At 40.7% G+C, this 21,740-nt stretch overlaps 1 pseudogene; it reads left to right on the plus strand.

Annotated features, from left to right (window-relative positions):
- The first annotated feature begins 15,411 nt into the window (after positions 1-15,411).
- On the plus strand, positions 15,412-20,375 carry LOC138659753 (beta-1,4-glucuronyltransferase 1-like; annotated as a pseudogene).
- Positions 20,376-21,740: the final 1,365 nt, after the last annotated feature.

Consider the following 21,740-nt stretch of genomic DNA (forward strand, 5'->3'; position numbering starts at 1 on the left):
GTAGTCACGGGGAATGGATTTCACTTCACAGGTGTGCCCTGTCAGGTTTAATAAGCGAGATTTCTTGCTTTATAAATGAGGTTGGGACCATCAGTTGTGTTGTGCAGAAGTCTGGTGGATACACAGCTGATAGTCCTACTGAATAGACTGTTAGAATTTGTATTATGGTGGGGGGCGTGGCCTGAGCTCTGGCGATATAGGAGGTAGAGCTCTGAGCTCCCAATAAAGAACAAAAAAAGTGACAAAAAAATCCACAAGAGGCATTTATTTATCATTTTTATTGAGTTATTATCCCTCTACAGCAGAACTGGAACATTTTACTGTCAAAAAACGCTTTCAATCAAGAATTTTTACTTTATAGAATGTAGGAGATAAAACCAGAGACGACATTTTGAAAAGCGGAGGGATACCTTTACCTATTTTTTTTTTCACACCAGGATTCAATTTTAAGGTCAGTGCTTGCATTTTCCACCTAAGAGCCAATTGGACAGTTATCCCTGGTCATTTGGGTGCCCATATTGCTGAGATTTCTTTTTATTTGGGTCTCTTGTGCACTGAAACTGCATTCTTCCCTACGGTGTAAAGGCGGAGGCATACCCACTTCATATATTTTTGACTGCAGGATATAATTAAATTGATGACTAGTGCACCTAGTTTTCACTTAGTGGACAACTTAGATTTATCATCCTGTCATTTTGACACATATATCTGAAAGATTAGAGGTGGCACAACCGAGATTTACCAGTAAAACCCGGCTGGAAAACCGCACAGCTTAACAGCATTCTCACCTGAGGTAGAAAGTAGTTCCAGCCGCTCCATTTGACTTACTGCGGCAAGCTCCTGCTTCAGCAAGATTATAGATCCAGGAGCGCTTCAGGCACTTGCTTCCACGCCGACCATCAATACAGATACATTGCTTATCTAAGATCAAAGGGGCTGAATTGTCTGAAGACAGAACACCGAAGGAGACTGCAATTTTGGAACACCAGAAAGGAGGAGGATAGTTTTTTTTTTTTTTAAAGCACCCATCATTGTAGGATCCTGTTTCCCTATTAACCAGATAAGAATCTCAAGGTGAAGACATTTTGAAACAATAAAGGCAACTCTGGTTGCCTGGGTGATGTCTTGGGATTCAGTCCCATAGGGAATTGACGGATTTCAGAGAACTTTAAAGGGAACCTGTCACCCCGTTTTTTCAAGAAGAGCTAAAAATAGCGTTAAATAGGGGCAGAGCTGGGCTTTACATTAGTGTATTTTGGAGCCCGTTTTCACCACCTATGCTGCCGAAATACCTTTGTAAAGTCGCCGTTTTGGGCTGTCACTCATGCTGGTCAGGTCATATGGGCATGGTGACAGCGCTGTTTCTCCCCCAGATCTCCGTTGGTGGCGTAGTGGTGTGCGCATGTCCAAGTGGCAAATCCATTGCGCAGCTTCAAGGAAAATAGCGCGATCTGTGCTATTCAGCCGTTTATCGGTGGGCGCGGCCATCTTTGTGAGGCCACGTGTGCGCAGATGGTTCTTCTCGGCTTCCTGGGGCTTCAGGAAAATGGCCGCGGGATGCCGCGCGTGCGCAGATGGTGATCTCGACGGCCATTTTCCTGAAGCCCAGCTCTGCCCCTATTTAATGCTATTTTTAGCTCTTCTTGAAAAATCGGGGTGACAGATTCCCTTTAAAGGTTACTTGTACCTAGAATGCAAAGGGAGAGGATTTAAAGGTTGTATATAGACCATCTCATAAATAGTGCCTTATAAGTTTATACCTTATAGTTCCTATTTCATTTTGGTTAGTGGCATCCAAGCCCCATATATATTTAATTAGGGGACTTATAAGTGTCCTATGATACATAATATTAATTAACTGCAGCTCAGAGTCTTGTTCTTTTAATATATAACAATCTGGTCAGAGACTTTACTCTCCTTATCTCCTAATCCTACTGTCATCCATAGGCTCAGCTCTGTTACTCACAGTTTGTTTGGGCAAATTTGAGGAATAGGAATCATTGTATTCTTTTCTTCTTCCTGATCAAGGAATCAAGAGTCTTCCTATACTTCCATTGTATGTTACACAGGCTGTTTATTTAATCTTTAACCTCTTTCTTGGCTGGATATAAATCTCATTACTCTGCCACATCAAAGATTCTAGATCTAAAAGGTACATTACCCTATTTACTCTTTACAAAACTTGAGAGGCCTATGAGGTAATTATCTGCCTACTTTAACTTGTAAGCTTCGCATGCTGATCCTTTGTGTGTAGTATCTTGTGTTTCAGGTTACCAACTTTATTTGTTTGACTGACAGTTATTCTTTTATCAATACATTGTATCATATAGCAATATTTACATGCAATTACCTGTATATTGAGTTCCAAGGGCTATATACTATAATTAATTGTATCATACTATTACATCTATCCAAGTGTCAATAAATGAGACCTACCAAAATGCAGACAGGAACTGGGAAAACAAAAAATAAATCCCAAACAAGTAGACAATCTCTACAAAGGGCTCACTCTAAATCTTATGAAGATTTCCCCAACTCGCCTAGTACTACTAGATCAAGGTCCCCTGTTAAGTCAGGGGAACCAAGTTCTACATTTATAAAACAATCCTCATTCCTAACATACAGTAAAGCTACAAAGGAAGGGACTATACAAAAAAATTCAACATCCAAATTGCCAATAAGCATGTCATCCCGTAAAGGAGACCCCAATGGAGTGTCCAAACTTCCAATTCTAAATACCATCTCACCTAATGAAATGGATGCTTCCAGATCATTTAAAAGAAAAGGTCCTAGTGACCATGAGAGTAAAAATGACCCTTCCACCGAATATTTGGGCAATCAGTCTGATGACTATTCACCGAACAATAGCTCAGACAGACAAAGAGTTAAAACAGATCACATAGAGGTGCCACCAATAGCAGAGATCCCACCTCCTTTAATTAACCTGGATGAATTTCTTAGTTCTAACAAGCCTGCCACTGAAGGTTTCTTGGCTAGCCTTTTTAGGTCACTTAATGAATATATGTGGATAGGATTTGAATTACAGAGCAAAACCCTGCAGGAAACTTGCAACAATTTCATTCAAAGATTCGAGAAGAATGAAAAAAGATTAAAGGTACCGTCACACTAGACGATATCGCTAGCGATCCGTGACGTTGCAGCGTCCTCGCTAGCGATATCGTCCAGTGTGACAGGCAGCAGCGATCAGGCCCCTGCTGTGCTGTCGCTGGTTGGGGAAGAAAGTCCAGAACTTTGTTTCGTCGCTGGACTCCCCGTAGACATCGCTGAATCGGCGTGTGTGACACCGATTCAGCGATGTCTTCGCTGGTAACCAGGGTAAACATCGGGTTACTAAGCGCATGGCCGCGCTTAGTAACCCGATGTTTACCCTGGTTACCATCGTTAAAGTAAAAAAAACAACCGCTACATACCTACCGCTGTCTGTCCCCGGCACTTTGCCTCTCTGCTCTGGCTGTGAGCACAGCGGCCGGAAAGCAGAGCGGTGACGTCACCGCTCTGCTTTCCGGCTGCCTGGCGCTCACAGCCAGACCAGAGAAGCAGAGCGCCGAGGACAGACAGTGGTAGGTACAGTAAGTATGGAGCGTTTGTTTTTTTTACTTTAACGATGGTAACCAGGGTAAACATCGGGTTACTAAGCGCGGCCCTGCGCTTAGTAAGCCGATGTTTACCCTGGTTACCGGGGACCTCGGGATCGTTGGTCGCTGGAGAGCTGTCTGTGTGACGGCTCTCCAGCGACCAAACAGCGACGCTGCAGCGATCCGGATCGTTGTCGGTATCGCTGCAGCGTCGCTTAGTGTGACGGTACCTTAACTCTTGTTGAAAAAGACACCATTTACCTATCCAAACAGAATTCTAATCTTCAAGCTTAGATCCTTACCCTCAAATATAAGTTAACAGACCTCGAAGATCGTAGTCAAAGAAATAACTTAAAGATAAGAGGCATTCCTGAATCCGTCTCTCAAGGTGACCTCTCAAACTACACTAAAAATCTATTCAAACAACTGGTCCCCAATCTCTCTGACTTACAACTGAACATTGACCGTATCCATCGCCTGCCACGTCCTAAGGGGATACCCCAAGACAAGCCCAGGGATACTATCCTTAGAGTACATTTCTTCGATACAAAAGAAAAGATTTTGAAAGGCATCAGGGAAAAAGGTTCCTTCCCTGACCCATATAGGAACATAAAATTGTTCTCAGACTTCTCCAAAGCGACGATGGATGCGCGTAGATCCTTTGAAGACATAACAGCTAAACTTAGAGACTTCAAAGTGCCCTATAGATGGGGCTTCCCAACAAAACTCTTAGTGTGGTACAACAGCAAAAATTATCCGATCGATACCCCTCAAGAAGGCTTGAGATTTATTAAATTCCTCATGGAAGAACCTGCCTTTAAAGATAAACATTAGAAAATATGCTTATTATTATTTTCATAATTTCATTCTTTCATTAGACCTCTAACTCTGAGGTGTCTTTGTGGGCTTCAGCCACAAGTCTTGTATACCCCACACTTAGGTGAGACTCAATAAATTTGGAGTCCTCCAGGAGAACCGCTAAGTTAGTTCTTGTGTATTTTGGCTAGTTTTAGATAGGCCAACCACCAGTTTTGTTGTATTTATCTTTATCGCTCAGTTTTGTTTCATTCATAATTAATAATGAAAATCCTTTCTTATAACGTTAGAGGCATCAACAGCCCTAATAAAAGATTTACCATTTGGAAAGAGATTATTCGTTCTCGTGTCAATATTGTATGTCTACAGGAGGTGAAATTAGCGAAAGACAATCATCCAACTTTTCAGCACAAAAAATTTCCACATATCTTTAAATCGCTACATTCGTCTAAAAAAGGGGGTGTCGTCACTTTAATAAGTAGCGATGTTCCATTCCAACTTGTTGATGAAGTAACAGACCATTTGGGCAGGTTCCATATCCTTACTTGTTATTTAAACAACAAACCTTGTACAGTGGTGAATGCATTTGCTCCAAACACAAATCACATTTTGTTTTTAAATAATCTACATAAAAAAGTGAATAAAATTAAATTAGGAGATATCATATGGATAGGAGACTTTAACATTGTGCCTGATAGCATTATGGATTCCTCCTCTCTAGTCCGTTACAAGGCACCAGTTTTAAAAAAGTGGTTGATCCAAAATGAACGCTACGACATATTCAGATGTCTTAATTCTTCTTCCCATGAGTATTCTCACTATTCTGACGTGCATAAAACATCTTCCCATATAGATTTAATTTTGACAAATGTTTTTACCCTCTCCAAATTTAAGAGTTTTCAAATAAAAAAAAAATCTATTTCAGATCACGCCCCAGTGTTAGCAGATTTTCTTCTAGGACCCCCACTCGGAAATAACTACCTATGGAAATGTAATCCTACACTGTTTAAAATCCCAGATTATAAGTAGGAAATAGAGACAATACTAAATTACTTCAAAGAGAATGTGTCTGAAGATATAAATGCATTTACACTGTGGAACGCCCACAAGGCAGTCCTCAGGGGAAGTCTCATACAATTAGCTGCAAGATATAAAAAGAAAAACAGGGAAAAGATTGCTAACCTACAGATCCAAATCAATCCAAAAGAATTACAGCAAAACAATCTGCAAATACCATCTTCAAATATACAGGCAGAAATCTTGGAGTTGAGGCGAAAATTGAAATCCGAGATTTTCCAAGAATATGACTATGTTATAAAGGCCTCAAAATTCAAAGGGTATACATCATTAAACAAGCCTACCAAATATATGATAGTAAAGATTAAAAAAGAACGTATCAACATAAGAATTAACAAAATTATTTCCTCGTCAGGTGAAGTTATGATTCATCCCAAAGACATTGCTAGCTCTTTCGCAGACTTTTTTCGCCAATTATACAATTTGAAAGATGACCCATGCACACCCAGTATCGACCCAGACTCCGTTAATGCATTCCTATAAAGTATTAACCTCCCCAAAATAACTCCATCTGACTTAATATCTATTAATAGTCCCTTTACAGAAAAAGAAATAATCAATACTGTTAATAATTCAAAGAATCAAAAAACAACGGGCCCAGATGGATTTTCCAATGAATATTTTAAATCTTTTTCAAAAATTCTAGCCCCGCACTTAGCTTCTATTTTTGCTCTTGCCTCCTCTCAGGGTTCCTTTCCTAAAGAGATGCAAGAAGCAGTTATCGTTATGATTCCCAAAACTGGGGGGGATCCTGAGAGGATGCGAAACTACCATCCAATCTCACTAATAAATAGTGATACAAAAATTTATTCCAAGATTTTGGCAGATTGACTAAAAAATATTCTCCCACGTTTGCTGGTAGATGACCAGATGGTATTCATTGATGGACGCCAAGCATCAGATGGGACCAGGAGGGTGATCAATTTAATCAACATTATCCAAAATTGAAATTCAAAAGCAGCCTTTCTAACCTTAGATGCTGAAAAGGCTTTTGACAGGATAAACTGGTCTTATTTGAGAACGACACTTGAAAAGTTTGGGTTTGATTCTGGATTTATGTCCACTATCTTTGCTCTGTATTCGGGACCTAGTGCCATGATCTACTCCAATAATTTCATGTCAGATCCGTTCATCATTTCCAATGGCACACATCAGGGGTGTCCTTTGTCACCCCTGCTGTTTGTCCTTGCAATGGAACCTTTGGCGGAGAGAATCAGATCCAATATAGATATTCTTGGAATTGATATCCAATCCCGTCAATTTAAAATTAGCATGTATGCAGATGATATTTTTCTTACACTACTTAATCCAGCAGCCTCGATTGAAGCTCTCTCTTCAGAGTTAGACACATTCTCCAAGATATCATATTTTAAGATAAATCCACATAAATCTAAATATTTAACTTTTAATATGAATGAATCACATGTTGCAGAATTGAGGGATCAGATAAATCTAGCTGGGGAGGGCGACAAAGTAGTGTATTTAGGAATAATCTTAACAAACAGACTACAAAATGTAATAAAAACTAACGCTGATAACATTTTTAAAACAATTTCTCTTGACATCTCTCAATTTGCTCAATGGGAACTTTCTTTATTCGGGAGAACAATGACTATCAAAACAATCATTCTACCCAAGATACTTTATCTTTTTAGAACTCTCCCAGTGACCTTCCCCTACCAATTTATTCATAAACTTCAAACTATGATAAACTCATTCATATGGGGTGGTAAGCAGGCCAGGTTGTCTTCAGATTTATTGTGCAAACACAAACGTAATGGCGGGGCTGGCCTCCCAAATGTCCATGCTTATTATCTGGCTTCCCTGGTAAAACAAAGCCATCAGTGGTTTGATAAAAAACTATACCCAGCATGGTTCCAAATCAAAAGTGACATTAATAATCTTAATTTAGCACAGGATACTTTTTTCAGTTTCTTATTTCACAAACCAAAAAAGGAATCATCTCATTCCATTTTCAAGGCTATATTACAGGCCTGGAAAACTCTTCTTAAACCTCCAAGAAAAAATGTTGACAAATCAGAGCAAATTATGAAATTTCCTCTTCATCTATTGGCATTGATATATGATCTTCCACTTTCAGAAATTTGGGCCAAATCAGGCATTAAAAAAGTTGGACATATCTATAACGGGAGGAATTTTCTCACCTTTAGCGAAATTAAGACTAAATTTAACTTACCCTCATCTGATTTAATATTCTTTTTAACCCTAAAAGAGCATATACAGAAATTACTGACTAGCCAACCATTAAATTTAGAAATTCTTTCTTCATTACTGTGTAGTGTAAAGAACAAACATATATGGAGTCTAAATAACCTCTACAGTCACTTCAATAGAGATACCTCTTGTTTTAAAAATATATACATGAAAAAATGGGAATCGGACCTCAACATTTCTTTACAAGTTAAGCAATGGGATAAGGCCATTAAGGATACATACATGTCTACCATTTCAATGGCTCTACAGGAGTCCTACTTCAAGGTGATCACATGTTGGTACTACACACCAATTAGACTTGCGCATATATATCAGGATCACTCCTTTGTGCTGGAGGAAGTGCGGATATCAAGGAAATCTTTTTCATCTTTTTTGGGGCTGCCCGAAAATAAAACCTCTATGGTCAAAAGTTTCATTTCATATTAATTTATTTGTTTAAAATTTTGTGATTACTCCCCAGAGGGCTCTCCTTTCTCTGGACATGGAAGGAATTGATCCTCAGGTCAAATACATCCTAATACATATATTTCTAGTAGTCAAAAGTACAATAGCACTCTGGTGGAAAAAATCAGATTCACCCACCTTTACAGATATTCTGGATAAAATCTATCAGCATAGTGCATTAGAATGGAGATTCGCTGCCAACACCAATGGTATTAGAAAATATCTGAAAAAATGGAAGATTTGGAATGACAAGTTTTGTAAAGAGTAAATCTCTTGTAGTCATGCAAAGTGGATAAAGATTGTTACTTTATATCTCTTTCCAATACATTGCATAAGAAAAATTGTAGCATATTCTATTCAAAAGATCATATTTAATGTCTTTTTTTTCTTGTCTATTCGAGATTGATATTTGGTTCTCTAATTATATTGATTCCCTTTTCCCTCACCCTTTTTTTTCCAATGTTAACCCCTTCCCCATCTTCCCTTCCCTTTATCCACTACCATTGCTTATGCAAAATTTCAATAAAAATATTTAAAAAGAATTTGTATTATGGCAAGAAAAAAGCAGCTAAGTAAAGAAAAATGAGTGGCCATCATTACTTTAAGAAATGAAGGTCAGTCAGTTCGAAAAATTTGGAAAACTTTGAAAGTGTCCCCAAGTGCAGTGGCAAAAACCATCAAGCGCTACAAAGAAACTGGCTCACATGAGGACCCAGGAAAGGAAGACCAAGATTCACCTCTGCTTCTGAGGATAAGTTTATCTGAGTCACCAGCCTCAAAAATCACAGGTTAACAGCAGCTCAGATTAGAGACCAGGTCAATGCCAGACAGAGTTCTAGACTTCATGGTAAAATAGCTGCTAGAAAACCACTGCTAAGGACAGGCAACAAGTAGTAGAGACTTGTTTGGGCTAAAGAGCACAAGGAATGGACATTAGACCAGTGGAAATTTGTGCTTTGGTCTGTTGAGTCCAAATTTGAGATCTTTGGTTCCTACCACCGTGTCTTTGCACGACGCAGAAAAGGTGAACAGATGGACTCTACATGCCTGGTTCCCACCGTGGAGCATGGAGGAGGAGGTGGGATGGTGTGGGGGTGCTTTGCTGGTGACACTGTTGGGAATGTATTCAAAATTGAAGGCATACTGAACCAGCATGGCTACTACAGCATCTTGCAGCGGCATGCTATTCAATCCAGTTTGCGTTTAGTTGGACCATCAATTATTTTTCAACAGGACAAACACACCTCCAGGCTGTGTAAGGGCTATTTGACCAAGAAGGAGAGTGACAGGGTGCTACGCCAGAAGACCTGGCCTCTACAGTCACCAGACCTGAACCCAATAGAGATGGTTTGGGGTGAGCTGGACCGCATAGTGAAGGCAAAAGGGCCAACAAGGGCTAAGCATCTCTGGGAACTCCTTCAAGATTGTTGGAAGACCATTCCCGGTGACTACCTCTTGAAGCTCATCAAGAGAATGCCAAGAGTGTGCAAAGCAGTCATAAAAGCAAACGGTGGCTACTTTGAAGAACCTAGAATATAAGGCATAATTTCAGTTGTTTCACACTTTTTTGTTAAGTATATAATTCCACATGTGTTAATTAATAGTTTTGATGCCTTCAGTGTGAATGTACAATTTTCATAGTCATGAAAATACAGAAAAATCTTTAAATGAGAAGGTGTGTCCAAACTTTTGGTCTGTACTGTACATACACTCAACTTTATATATTAGATATCCTGACTTTGAATCATTAGGCCTCATTAGTCATACCAAACTATCTTTTTTTTTACCAGTTTTACTCACACTGTATTTCTATTGGAATATTTTATCATTTTTCTTGGCATCATGAAAATTGTTTATGACAACTAGTATATGTATTGGGAATGTGGATTGTGGGTGTATGGACATTTTTTGACACCTTGTGGATAATATAATCTACATTATGCCACACTCTTGCACTGTACCTCAATCAAGGAAAGAAGAAATGTTGTTCCAGATTCTTAAAAGTTAAAAAGTTTTATTACTCAAAAACTTATAAAATCATGGCAAGAAACAGTTCACACAGACATATGCACCAACGTGTTTCAAACACCTAAGGTGTCCTTTCTCAAGGCTACACACAATCAATCCCAGGGTCATTTTATATAAAAAGTAGCCAATAGAGGGAATTGATTACAATCACATGACTTATGCACAATTAATTAAGATTACATACACGTGAAATATGTGAAAAAAAAACAAAAAGAAAAAGAAAAACACAATGACAATATACAGAAATTATATAAAACAGTGATGCACATCAAGTGTTAAACATAAGTAATGAAACATAATCTCACTATGGGCATTTAGTCCCGTTGGATGGCAAGTTCCTAAGGAAAAAGTCCAAAACACTTCTCTGGTCATAAGCATTCTTTTAATATCCCCTCCTCTTAGTGATTTCATCAATCTCTCGATGCCAAATACTTTCAGTGAGGTGGAGCATCTCTAAAGATACTGTAAGTAACAAAATGTTTGGTTGCAAAGGATTTAGTGCGATTAGAGCTAGAAACAAGAAGAAGAAAAAATGTCAGTTATATGTTCGGAGATTCTGATTTTCAAATTCCATGTGGTACAACTGTCGTAGCTGTTTGCGCTCTGACCAAATGTCAGATATGCTAGATCACCAGTGAGGCCAAATCAGGAGGTTACGCCCTTAATTGACAAGCACACTTGGAGAAAAAGAAAACTGGCCACAGGTTGTGAGCAAAACCATTTTATCTGATCTAATGAAGCAAGAAGCAGTATTTTATACAATTTACAACAAATGTAACTGAATGTAATTCATGTAGCCCCCCCCCCCACCCCCCGGTTACCCCGGTCATGCTGACCTTTATTTACCATGTTTCTAGAACATGTTGTTTGCTGACTAGTCTATTCCCAGACACTTTAAGTCTTTCCACCAGTGTGATAGCACTCTTTTTAGAGTGCATGGCATTGATGCATTAGACATCGACATTAGGGGGGTAATCTATTTAAACACCTTGGCCAGTTGGAAACACGCTGGATTTGGACTCTCAACACCACTCATCCAGTGGGGTTAAATGAGAATATTAGCTTTGCAACGTTTCTCTAGTCACCTCGCTGCTGTGTACCGATGTATTCCCGCATCTTTTGTTTTTATCCTGATTTTTTTTTTAGTTTTATTTTTTGTGTTTAGGGTTATCGTGTATATTATGAAGAACTTGGAGTCTATTAACATCTGGCATCCTGGGTGCTATTGAAATGGAAGATAATCATCCTCGTATGTTTTTTTCAAAATCAGTATTGTATGGGCATTTAGAGATAGTATTGTGCAATATAGGTGTTTGAAATATATATCTATGTATTATTGCGTCTATGTGTAATCCTTTAAATCTCTCTTATATATATTTTGCAATGCAGCACTAATTTGTTGTAAATTTATATTAGTACCATATTTTTGTATTATGCTGTGATTTCGTAGATATTTCATTATTGTTGTGGTTATGTACACCTGTGGATTCATATTCTGTGTAGAGATATCATTGTGTGATATACATTTGGGGAATGAGGATACTTGGTGTCTAGATGGATTTGTGATACAATCTAGAGATATATGTGTATTGCGGCAGGTAATATGTTATTTTATTGATAATTTATTTGTCTGTTTGATTCTCTAACATGTAAAGAGGGATTTCATCTGTTCTGTTTGCAGCATTTGATATCGTAGGATATTTGATACTTTAGGATAAGAATTTATGCCCACTATTTTGCCACTAATAGATATGGCTCCTTTACATTCCTCTATGTGGTGCGCATGCGCCAAGTTTCGCTTCGGTCCGCCGATGTTTGAATCAGTGGTGCGCCGACTTCCTGATCACGTGGGGTCCCACATGTTTCGGGCTTCGGCTACCCGGCTCTGTGCAACTCGGGGGATATGATGTGATGAGCAGCTACATGACACTGCATATGGTCTTCAGACCCTTATTATTTAAACTCCATGCCCTGCTACATTTGTGCGCTCCTTTGAGGAAGTTATCATTACCTATAGAGTTATTATGCTATTCATTGTAATCATTGAAATGAAGTTGGTGTTTTGACTGCAGTTTATTATTTGGCATATAAAATATATACACATTTCCATTTTTGTGTTCTATTATATCCCCTATATATCTTTATATACCTTTAACCAGGGTAGCATCATGTTACCATCTTTTTGTCCCATACAGCCTTTTGTCTGATATAATAAGTTTTATATATGTTCAATAAAGTTGTTAATATTTATGGATTCTATGACTGCTTGGTGGTTCTTCGTGTATTTATATTTTTTACTTCAATACTTCAATACAGTACTGTTGCTTTAAACACAAATCTCCCATTGCTTACTACACCAAGGACAAAAAAAATACAGAGAACTCACGCAGCGGCAACATTCACCCCTCCCATCAGGCACTTAGCGGTGATAAGAACTTACAGTATCCCTCCACACAGAAAGGATAAACTCACAAGCAATTGCGCAGCGGCTTCATCCACCCCTCCCATCAGAATTTTAGAAATTTAGTGACCTTCACACAGAAACAGAATGCATCAGTTCTAAAACTTAATTCATTTCTACAAAACCTTCATCCTCTGGGAATCAAAAACAGTTTAGCTATACAGGCAGATCACTGCACAATTTGAATAATCTGATCCTGACCGTGTCGGGCCAAAACACATACAAACTTGTCCAATATCAAACCATATATAACACGGGTTTAACTGAATCTGAGATGTAAATTAGCAACCAGGCAACCCCCACATGTACTTATGCTGGCTAACAGATTTAAATCATTCAGCAGCGGCAAGAAAAACTAAATCTCCGAGCACTAAAAAAATACTCAGAGGACCCCCGAGCATGCTTCAGAAATCTTGAGTAATGACTATATTCGCTCATCACAGCTAGCAACATATAAAATACTATTACCCGATAAGGGTTTAGAAAATATTGATGTCATTATATATTAGCTTGGCTGGTTGTCAAAAAATGGTCTGGACACCACACCACTGTTTTAAAAATCATTTATTTAAATTATTTAAATTTAATTAAAAAAAACTGCGGTTGTACCCCTCTATTCTTGATAGCCAGCCTTGCTAATTTTGCATGGCTGGTTATCAAAAAAACTAAATTATGCCGTAGTGCTTCAGTTTACAGTATTTCTCTTTGTCACAAATATTGCAGACAGGGACAATCACGTAGATGCACTGTGATCTTTGTATTGAACATCTCTTTGCTGCCCACTATCGTCTGGACAATTACATGATTGGCCGATGATTAACAGAGTATGCTGCATCTCCACTTATAGGCCGGTTATCAGATAGTAACAGTGAGAGTATGGTAAATACACTGATTCCAGTGCATGGAATATTTATATACACATGGTATGATCACTAGGGTTGAGCGACTTTTGTTTTTATAGGATCGGGTCGGATTTCACGAAACCCAACTTTTTCAAAAGTCGGGTCGAGTGAAATCGGCCGATCCTATAGAAAAGTCGGGGTCGGGGTCGGCCGAAACACGAAACCCAATGCAGTGCATTGGGTTTCTAATGGTTCCCAGGGTCTGAAGGAGAGGAAACTCTCCTTCAGGCCCTGCGATCCATATTAATGTGTAAAATAAAGAATAAAAATAAAAAATATTGCTATACTCACCCTCGGACGCGCCCTGGTTGTAACCGGTAGCCTTCCTTCCTAAGAATCAGCGCTTGAAGGACCTTTCGATGACGTCGCGGCTTGTGATTGGTCGCATGACGCCCATATGACCTCTCACGCGACCAATCACAAGCCGCGACGTCATCGAAAGGTCCTTCAAGCGCTGATTCTTAGGAAGGAAGGCTGCGGGTTAGAACCAGGGCGCGTCCAAGGGTGAGTATATACCTATTAGGAATATACTCACCCTCGGACGCGCCCTGGTTCTAACCCGCAGCCTTCCTTCCTAAGAATCAGCGCTTGAAGGACCTTTCGATGACGTCGCAGCTTGTGATTGGTCGCGTGACGCCCATGTGACCGCTCACGCGACCAATCACAAGCCGCGACGTCATCGAAAGGTCCTTCAGGCGCTCATTCTTAGGAAGGAAGGCTCCCGGTTACAGCCAGGGCGCGTCCGAGGGTGAGTATAGCAATATTTTTTATTTTTATTCTTTATTTTACACTTAAATCTGAATTCCGATACCGTTTCCCGATATCTTAAACATATCGGGAATCGGTATCGGAATTCCGATTCCAGATTCAGAAGATTGCCGACCTCATGGCCGACCCCACACAGGGGTCGGGTCGGGTTTCATGAAACCCGACTTTGCCAAAAGTCGGCGACTTCTGAATCTGGCCGACCCGTTTCGCTCAACCCTAATGATCACCTCTAACTCCACGATAGCCACAGACTACTCTCTTCCATGAACACTTGTGTTTTACAGGTGGATTGGAGGCCTGATTTCTGGTAGTGTATGGCTTCGAGGAGTGGTTTACAGGACTAAAGGAACATAATTATTACATTTCATCTTTAATCAAAATGATAGGTAGCGTTTATAAAAAATGTACAAAAGATTTTACAAAGGGGATAGAACAATACAGCATATATAGTTACAAAAATAAAAGTGATTAATAAAAGAACCTACCAGGCCCCTCACAGAGATGAGTCAACTTAGTGGATGGAAGAAATCTATTGAAAATGTCTGGTTAACGGGATCAAGCCTACACCAAAATGTATCTTACTTAACATTAAACACAGTAATTTGCCTTGATTTTTTATGAGCACCTGAGTTTCATCACACACCCCTACCCCAAGATCACCTCACGTGGTCCGGGTTGTGGGATGTCCTCAGCACTTCATGATTTAATGAAAATCACAACTTATGCAATAACTCCTCTCCAGATGATCGCAGAAGTTTGAGATCGCCACTATATTTTTTATTTGGATTTCACGGTTTCCCTTAGGTCAAGCATGACTAGGCTGTTGTCAGCACACTACCCACTATGAAATTTTGGGTTATAGGCAGGTATTATGAGGTGTGATGAGAGGGGGCTGCACTGAGAAGTGTTAGTGCGGCCGCTCCTGAGTAGTGGTGGAGTGGCACTGAGGACCTCGTGTGTTGGGTGCAGGGCACAGAGCAGTGTGATGGGTGCACCTTACCAGCTGTCAGGCTTCTTCTACAAGGGCAGGGGTTGATTTTACACCATAAATGGGAATTGGACCCCCCTCAAAAAGAAAAGGGCGATGCCAACTGCGGTGCGCTGCTCCTTTTTCTGTGTGATCCTCGTCACCCTCCTCCTTGTTGTGCTCCCCCAGCTTCTCTACCTCTCGCTTCTCTCTAACCTCCATGGACAGCAGCAGCACTCTGCCCATCCAGTGCTGGAGGGCACCCCCCGGGTAGAGCTAAGATGGCAGCGGGAGCAGAAGGACCACATGAAGTCCATGCTGGGGTCCGGTGGCATCCTAGATGCCAGCAGACAATACCGCATTTACCGCCATCTCTTGGCCCGTGACGCGGGGCAGTCGAAGGATGTGGCATTGGCATCTCATGCCAGCCTGAGTAACCTGTGGCATCTGCAAGAGCTGGTGCAGAGGTGTGATGGTAGGATCTCGTTAGCGCTGTTTGCATCTAGCGGAGCCCAGGTGAAACTAGCCATGGTGCTTACCTATACCCTCACCCAGCTGTGCCAGTCAGTAAGGCAGAGGGTATCCGTCCATCTGGTGTGCCAGTCTGGAGATACAGCCGTCTTCCCAGAACAAGATGACGCAGCCGAGTTTGCCCATCTTCAAACATGTCAGGCCGTCTTCGCCAAGGCGGCAAATCTGGGAACATAGTAACATAGTAACATAGTTAGTAAGGCCGAAAAAAGACATTTGTCCATCCAGTTCAGCCTATATTCCATCATAATAAATCCCCAGATCTACGTCCTTCTACAGAACCTAATAATTGTATGATACAATATTGTTCTGCTCCAGGAAGACATCCAGGCCTCTCTTGAACCCCTCGACTGAGTTCGCCATCACCACCTCCTCAGGCAAGCAATTCCAGATTCTCACTGCCCTAACAGTAAAGAATCCTCTTCTATGTTGGTGGAAAAACCTTCTCTCCTCCAGACGCAAAGAATGCCCCCTTGTGCCCGTCACCTTCCTTGGTATAAACAGATCCTCAGTGAGATATTTGTATTGTCCCCTTATATACTTATACATGGTTATTAGATCGCCCCTCAGTCGTCTTTTTTCTAGACTAAATAATCCTAATTTTGCTAATCTATCTGGGTATTGTAGTTCTCCCATCCACTTTATTAATTTTGTTGCCCTCCTTTGTACTCTCTCTAGTTCCATTATATCCTTCATGAGCACCGGTGCCCAAAACTGGACACAGTACTCCATGTGCGGTCCAACTAGGGATTTGTACAGAGGCAGTATAATGCTCTCATCATGTGTATCCAGACCTCTTTTAATGCACCCCATGATCCTGTTTGCCTTGGCAGCTGCTGCCTGGCACTGGCTGCTCCAGGTAAGTTTATCATTAACTAGGATCCCCAAGTCCTTCTCCCTGTCAGATTTACCCAGTGGTTTCCCATTCAGTGTGTAATGGTGATATTGATTCCTTCTTCCCATGTGTATAACCTTACATTTATCATTGTTAATCCTCATCTGCCACCTTTCAGCCCAAGTTTCCAACTTATCCAGATCCATCTGTAGCAGAATACTATCTTCTCTTGTATTAACTGCTTTACATAGTTTTGTATCATCTGCAAATATCGATATTTTACTGTGTAAACCTTCTACCAGATCATTAATGAATATGTTGAAGAGAACAGGTCCCAATACCGACCCCTGCGGTACCCCACTGGTCACAGCGACCCAGTTAGAGACTATACCATTTATAACCACCCTCTGCTTTCTATCACTAAGCCAGTTACTAACCCATTTACACACATTTTCCCCCAGACCAAGCATTCTCATTTTGTGTACCAACCTCTTGTGCGGCACGGTATCAAACGCTTTGGAAAAATCGAGATATACCACGTCCAATGACTCACCGTGGTCCAGCCTATAGCTTACCTCTTCATAAAAACTGATTAGATTGGTTTGACAGGAGCGATTTCTCATAAACCCATGCTGATATGGAGTTAAACAGTTATTCTCATTGAGATAATCCAGAATAAAATCCCTCAGAAACCCTTCAAATATTTTACCAACAATAGAGGTTAGACTTACTGGCCTATAATTTCCAGGTTCACTTTTAGAGCCCTTTTTGAATATTGGCACCACATTTGCTATGCGCCAGTCCTGCGGAACAGATCCTGTCGCTATAGAGTCCCTAAAAATAAGAAATAATGGTTTATTTATTACATTACTTAGTTCTCTTAGTACTCGTGGGTGTATGCCATCCGGACCCGGAGATTTATCTATTTTAATCTTATTTAGCCGGTTTCGCACCTCTTCTTGGGTTAGATTGGTGACCCTTAATATAGGGTTTTCATTGTTTCTTGGGATTTCACCTAGCATTTCATTTTCCACCGTGAATACCGTGGAGAAGAAGGTGTTTAATATGTTAGCTTTTTCCTCGTCATCTACAACCATTCTTTCATCACTATTTTTTAAGGGGCCTACATTTTCAGTTTTTATTCTTTTACTATTGATATAGTTGAAGAACAGTTTGGGATTAGTTTTACTCTCCTTAGCAATGTGCTTCTCTGTTTCCTTTTTGGCAGCTTTAATTAGTTTTTTAGATAAAGTATTTTTCTCCCTATAGTTTTTTAGAGCTTCAATGGTGCCATCCTGCTTTAGTAGTGCAAATGCTTTCTTTTTACTGTTAATTGCCTGTCTTACTTCTTTGTTTAGCCACATTGGGTTTTTCCTATTTCTAGTCCTTTTATTCCCACAAGGTATAAACCGCTTACACTGCCTATTTAGGATGTTCTTAAACATTTCCCATTTATTATCTGTATTCTTATTTCTGAGGATATTGTCCCAGTCTACCAGATTAAGGGCATCTCTAAGCTGGTCAAACTTTGCCTTCCTAAAGTTCAGTGTTTTTGTGACTCCCTGACAAGTCCCCCTAGTGAAAGACAGGTGAAACTGTACAATATTGTGGTCGCTATTTCCTAGATGCCCGACCACCTGCAGATTTGTTATTCTGTCAGGTCTATTAGATAGTATTAGGTCTAAAAGTGCTGCTCCTCTGATTGGATTCTGTACCAATTGTGAAAGATAATTTTTCTTGGTTATTAGCAGAAACCTGTTGCCTTTATGGGTTTCACAGGTTTCACTTTCCCAGTTAATATCCGGGTAGTTAAAGTCCCCCATAACCAGGACCTCATTATGGGTTGCAGCTTCATCTATCTGCTTTAGAAGTAGACTTTCCATGGTTTCTGTTATATTTGGGGGTTTGTAACAGACCCCAATGAGAATTTTGTTACCATTTTTCCCTCCATGAATTTCGACCCATATGGACTCGACATCCTCATTTCCTTCGCTAATATCCTCCCTTAAAGTGGACTTTAGACAAGACTTTACATAGAGACAAACCCCTCCTCCTCTCCGATTTTTACGATCCTTTCTAAACAGACTGTAACCCTGTAAGTTAACTGCCCAGTCATAGCTTTCATCTAACCATGTCTCGGTTATTCCCACTATGTCAAAGTTACCTGTAGATATTTCTGCTTCTAGTTCTTCCATCTTGTTTGTCAGGCTTCTGGCGTTTGCGAGCATGCAGTTTAGAGGATTTTGTTTTGTTCCAATCTCCTCGCTGTGGATTGCTTTAGAAATGTTCTTACCTCCCATCTGAGTATGTTTTCCTGGGTCTTCTTTGTTCAAGTCTAATGTTTTTCTTCCCGTCCCCTCTTCTTCTAGTTTAACGCCCTCCTGATGAGTGTAGCGAGTCTTCTGGCGAATGTGTGTTTCCCAGGTTTGTTGAGGTGTAGTCCATCTCTGGCGAGGAGTCCATCGTACCAGTAATTCACACCGTGGTCCAGGAATCCGAATCCTTGTTGTCTGCACCATCGTCTTAGCCAGTTGTTTGCATCAAGGATCCTGTTCCATCTCCTGGTGCCATGCCCGTCTACTGGAAGGATAGAAGAAAAAACTACCTGTGCATCCAGTTCCTTTACTTTCTTCCCCAACTCTTCAAAGTCTTTGCAGATTGTCGGTAGGTCTTTCCTTGCCGTGTCATTGGTGCCAACATGTATCAGAAGAAATGGGTGGACGTCCTTGGAGCTGAAGAGCTTTGGTATCCTATCGGTCACATCCTTGATCATCGCACCTGGAAGGCAGCATACTTCTCTTGCAGTTATGTCCGGTCTGCAGATGGCTGCTTCTGTGCCTCTCAGTAGTGAGTCTCCCACCACCACCACTCTTCGTTGCTTCTTGGCTGTACTTTTTGCTGTCACTTGTTGCTGTGTGCCCTTTTCTTTTTTGCTTGCTGGTATTGCTTCATCCTTAGGTGTGCCATCTTCATCCTCTACAAAGATTTGATATCGGTTCTTCAGTTGTGTGGTTGGTGAACAAATATAATTGGAACAAATATAATAAACTACGCAGCGAACACGTCTTACCCCAACAACCTGCTCCGAAACGCCACCAGGGGCGGAATTGGGAGTGCAGCCTTTGTACTGGTGCTCGATATTGATACGGTGCCCAGTCAGGGGCTGAGATCAGGCTTTTTAGACCTGGCTGATAAGGGGGTTGATCCACACCTGGTATTTGTGGTGCCTGCCCTTGAAATTAGACATACTAGGCGACTGCCTGGCACAAAGGAGGAATTGCTGCGACTGTACCAGGTGGGAGAAGTGTGAGCGTTTTATGAGGAGTTATGCCCGCAATGCCAAGCACCTACTAACTATTCAATGTGGCTAAACCTACCAGAGAAAGACCCTTCTGGGAGAGCGGCAGTCGCCTATGTGGTGGAGTGGAAAGATCCGTGGGAACCGTTCTATATCGGGAGTAAGGACGTGCCAGCCTACGACGAGAGGTTCAAGCAGTACGGATTCCACAGGATCAGTCAGGCTTGTGAGTTGAATATGGCCGGCTTCCCCTTTGCAGTCCTGGACTCTGCATTTTTGCTTCATAAAGGCCATAAGCTTCCAGGGGACTTCCACAGTCAGAAAGAGGAGGAGAACAAAAGAAACCGCTTACTATACAGGGGCTTCAAGGAGGAGCTGAAGATGAAGTACCGCCATTCCAGCAGACGCTGTAAATAGTATTGATGACCTGAACTGTGTGATGAGTGGGAGATGTAGGTCATGGACACTGTATTTTTAAGAATTGCGGTATGGGTCTACATCTAGCAAATCTAATGACCCCCCTCCAATGTGATGTAATGTACCTTTTTATTTATTGATGTGTGCGACTACTCAAAATATGAGACTGCATCTATCGTATCGGTCAGATCAAATTCCTCTATTATTCCTAACATATGGTAATTTCTTAGAATGGATCTAACTTATTCCTGTTCTGTGTATCAAAAGTTTTTTTTTTTTAAAGTTTTCTGTATAAGACCGGTTTCATACAACTCAAATATTTACTAAACTGAACACTCCGGTAGAGCCCGCCACGCTCTGTCCTTGCCTTGGGAGTGGGAGGCCCGCCGACACTCTGTCCTTGCCTTGGGCGTGGGAGGGCCGCCGGCGCTCTTTCCCTTCCCTTGGGCGCAGGAGGGCGCTCTGTCCCTGCCATGGGAAGAAGGCCTAGCCTGATAAATGACTAACAACCCTCTCCTAAAATGCACACAGAGAACTCAATAGTGAAGGATGGAGAACGGCCTCACACAACACATAAGGTGGAAATAAACTTTTTTTATTATTACTATGTAAAGGGTCTCTGTCCGTACATGATGACTGTTCAAACTAAGTCCCGCTCCTTGGTGCTTCACGGTGCAGCCAGTCCTTTATATACTCCTCCTCACCTGCTTGATTTCTCTCAAACTCCACCTCCTCTCCTTTGACTGACAGCTTTAGTTTCATAGCGCCAGATAAGAAGGAAGGTGTTTTTATAAATGATTAGCCCCTATAGATTGTAAGCTTGCGAGCAAGGCCCTCACTCCTATTGGTATCTATTTTGAACTGTGATTTTTGTTATGCTGTAATGTCTATTGTCTGTACAAATCCCCTCTATAATTTGTAAAGCGCTGCGGAATATGTTGGCGCTATATAAATAAAATTATTATTATTTATTATTATTATTATTATTATTATTATTATAGGTATTACAGTTATGAGAAAACATGCATATTCTTCCCCGATTCACCCTGACATTTAAAATGTATGTCGCATCCCTATCAGATTGATGCAAACTTTCAAATATAATATTTTCTTTCTGAGACATTGAGTCTATCACAGGTGCGATATTTTCCTTACAGGGACAAATGGGTCTCTGTGAAAATGTATGACATTTCCCCTGCAGGTAATCATAATGTCAAGCGGCATTTCCTGGGCACAATACCCCTTCCACATTGCTAATTAAATTAGTAAAGTAAACATATGTACTTTTGTTGCCCAACTTTTTGAAAAGGCTTCTTCTGCATCAGTTACCTGTCTATTGCATAGCCCTTTGTCTATGCACGATAT

Source organism: Ranitomeya imitator, chromosome 1, assembly GCF_032444005.1.
Source record: "Ranitomeya imitator isolate aRanImi1 chromosome 1, aRanImi1.pri, whole genome shotgun sequence".
Taxonomy (NCBI): Eukaryota; Metazoa; Chordata; class Amphibia; order Anura; family Dendrobatidae; genus Ranitomeya; species Ranitomeya imitator.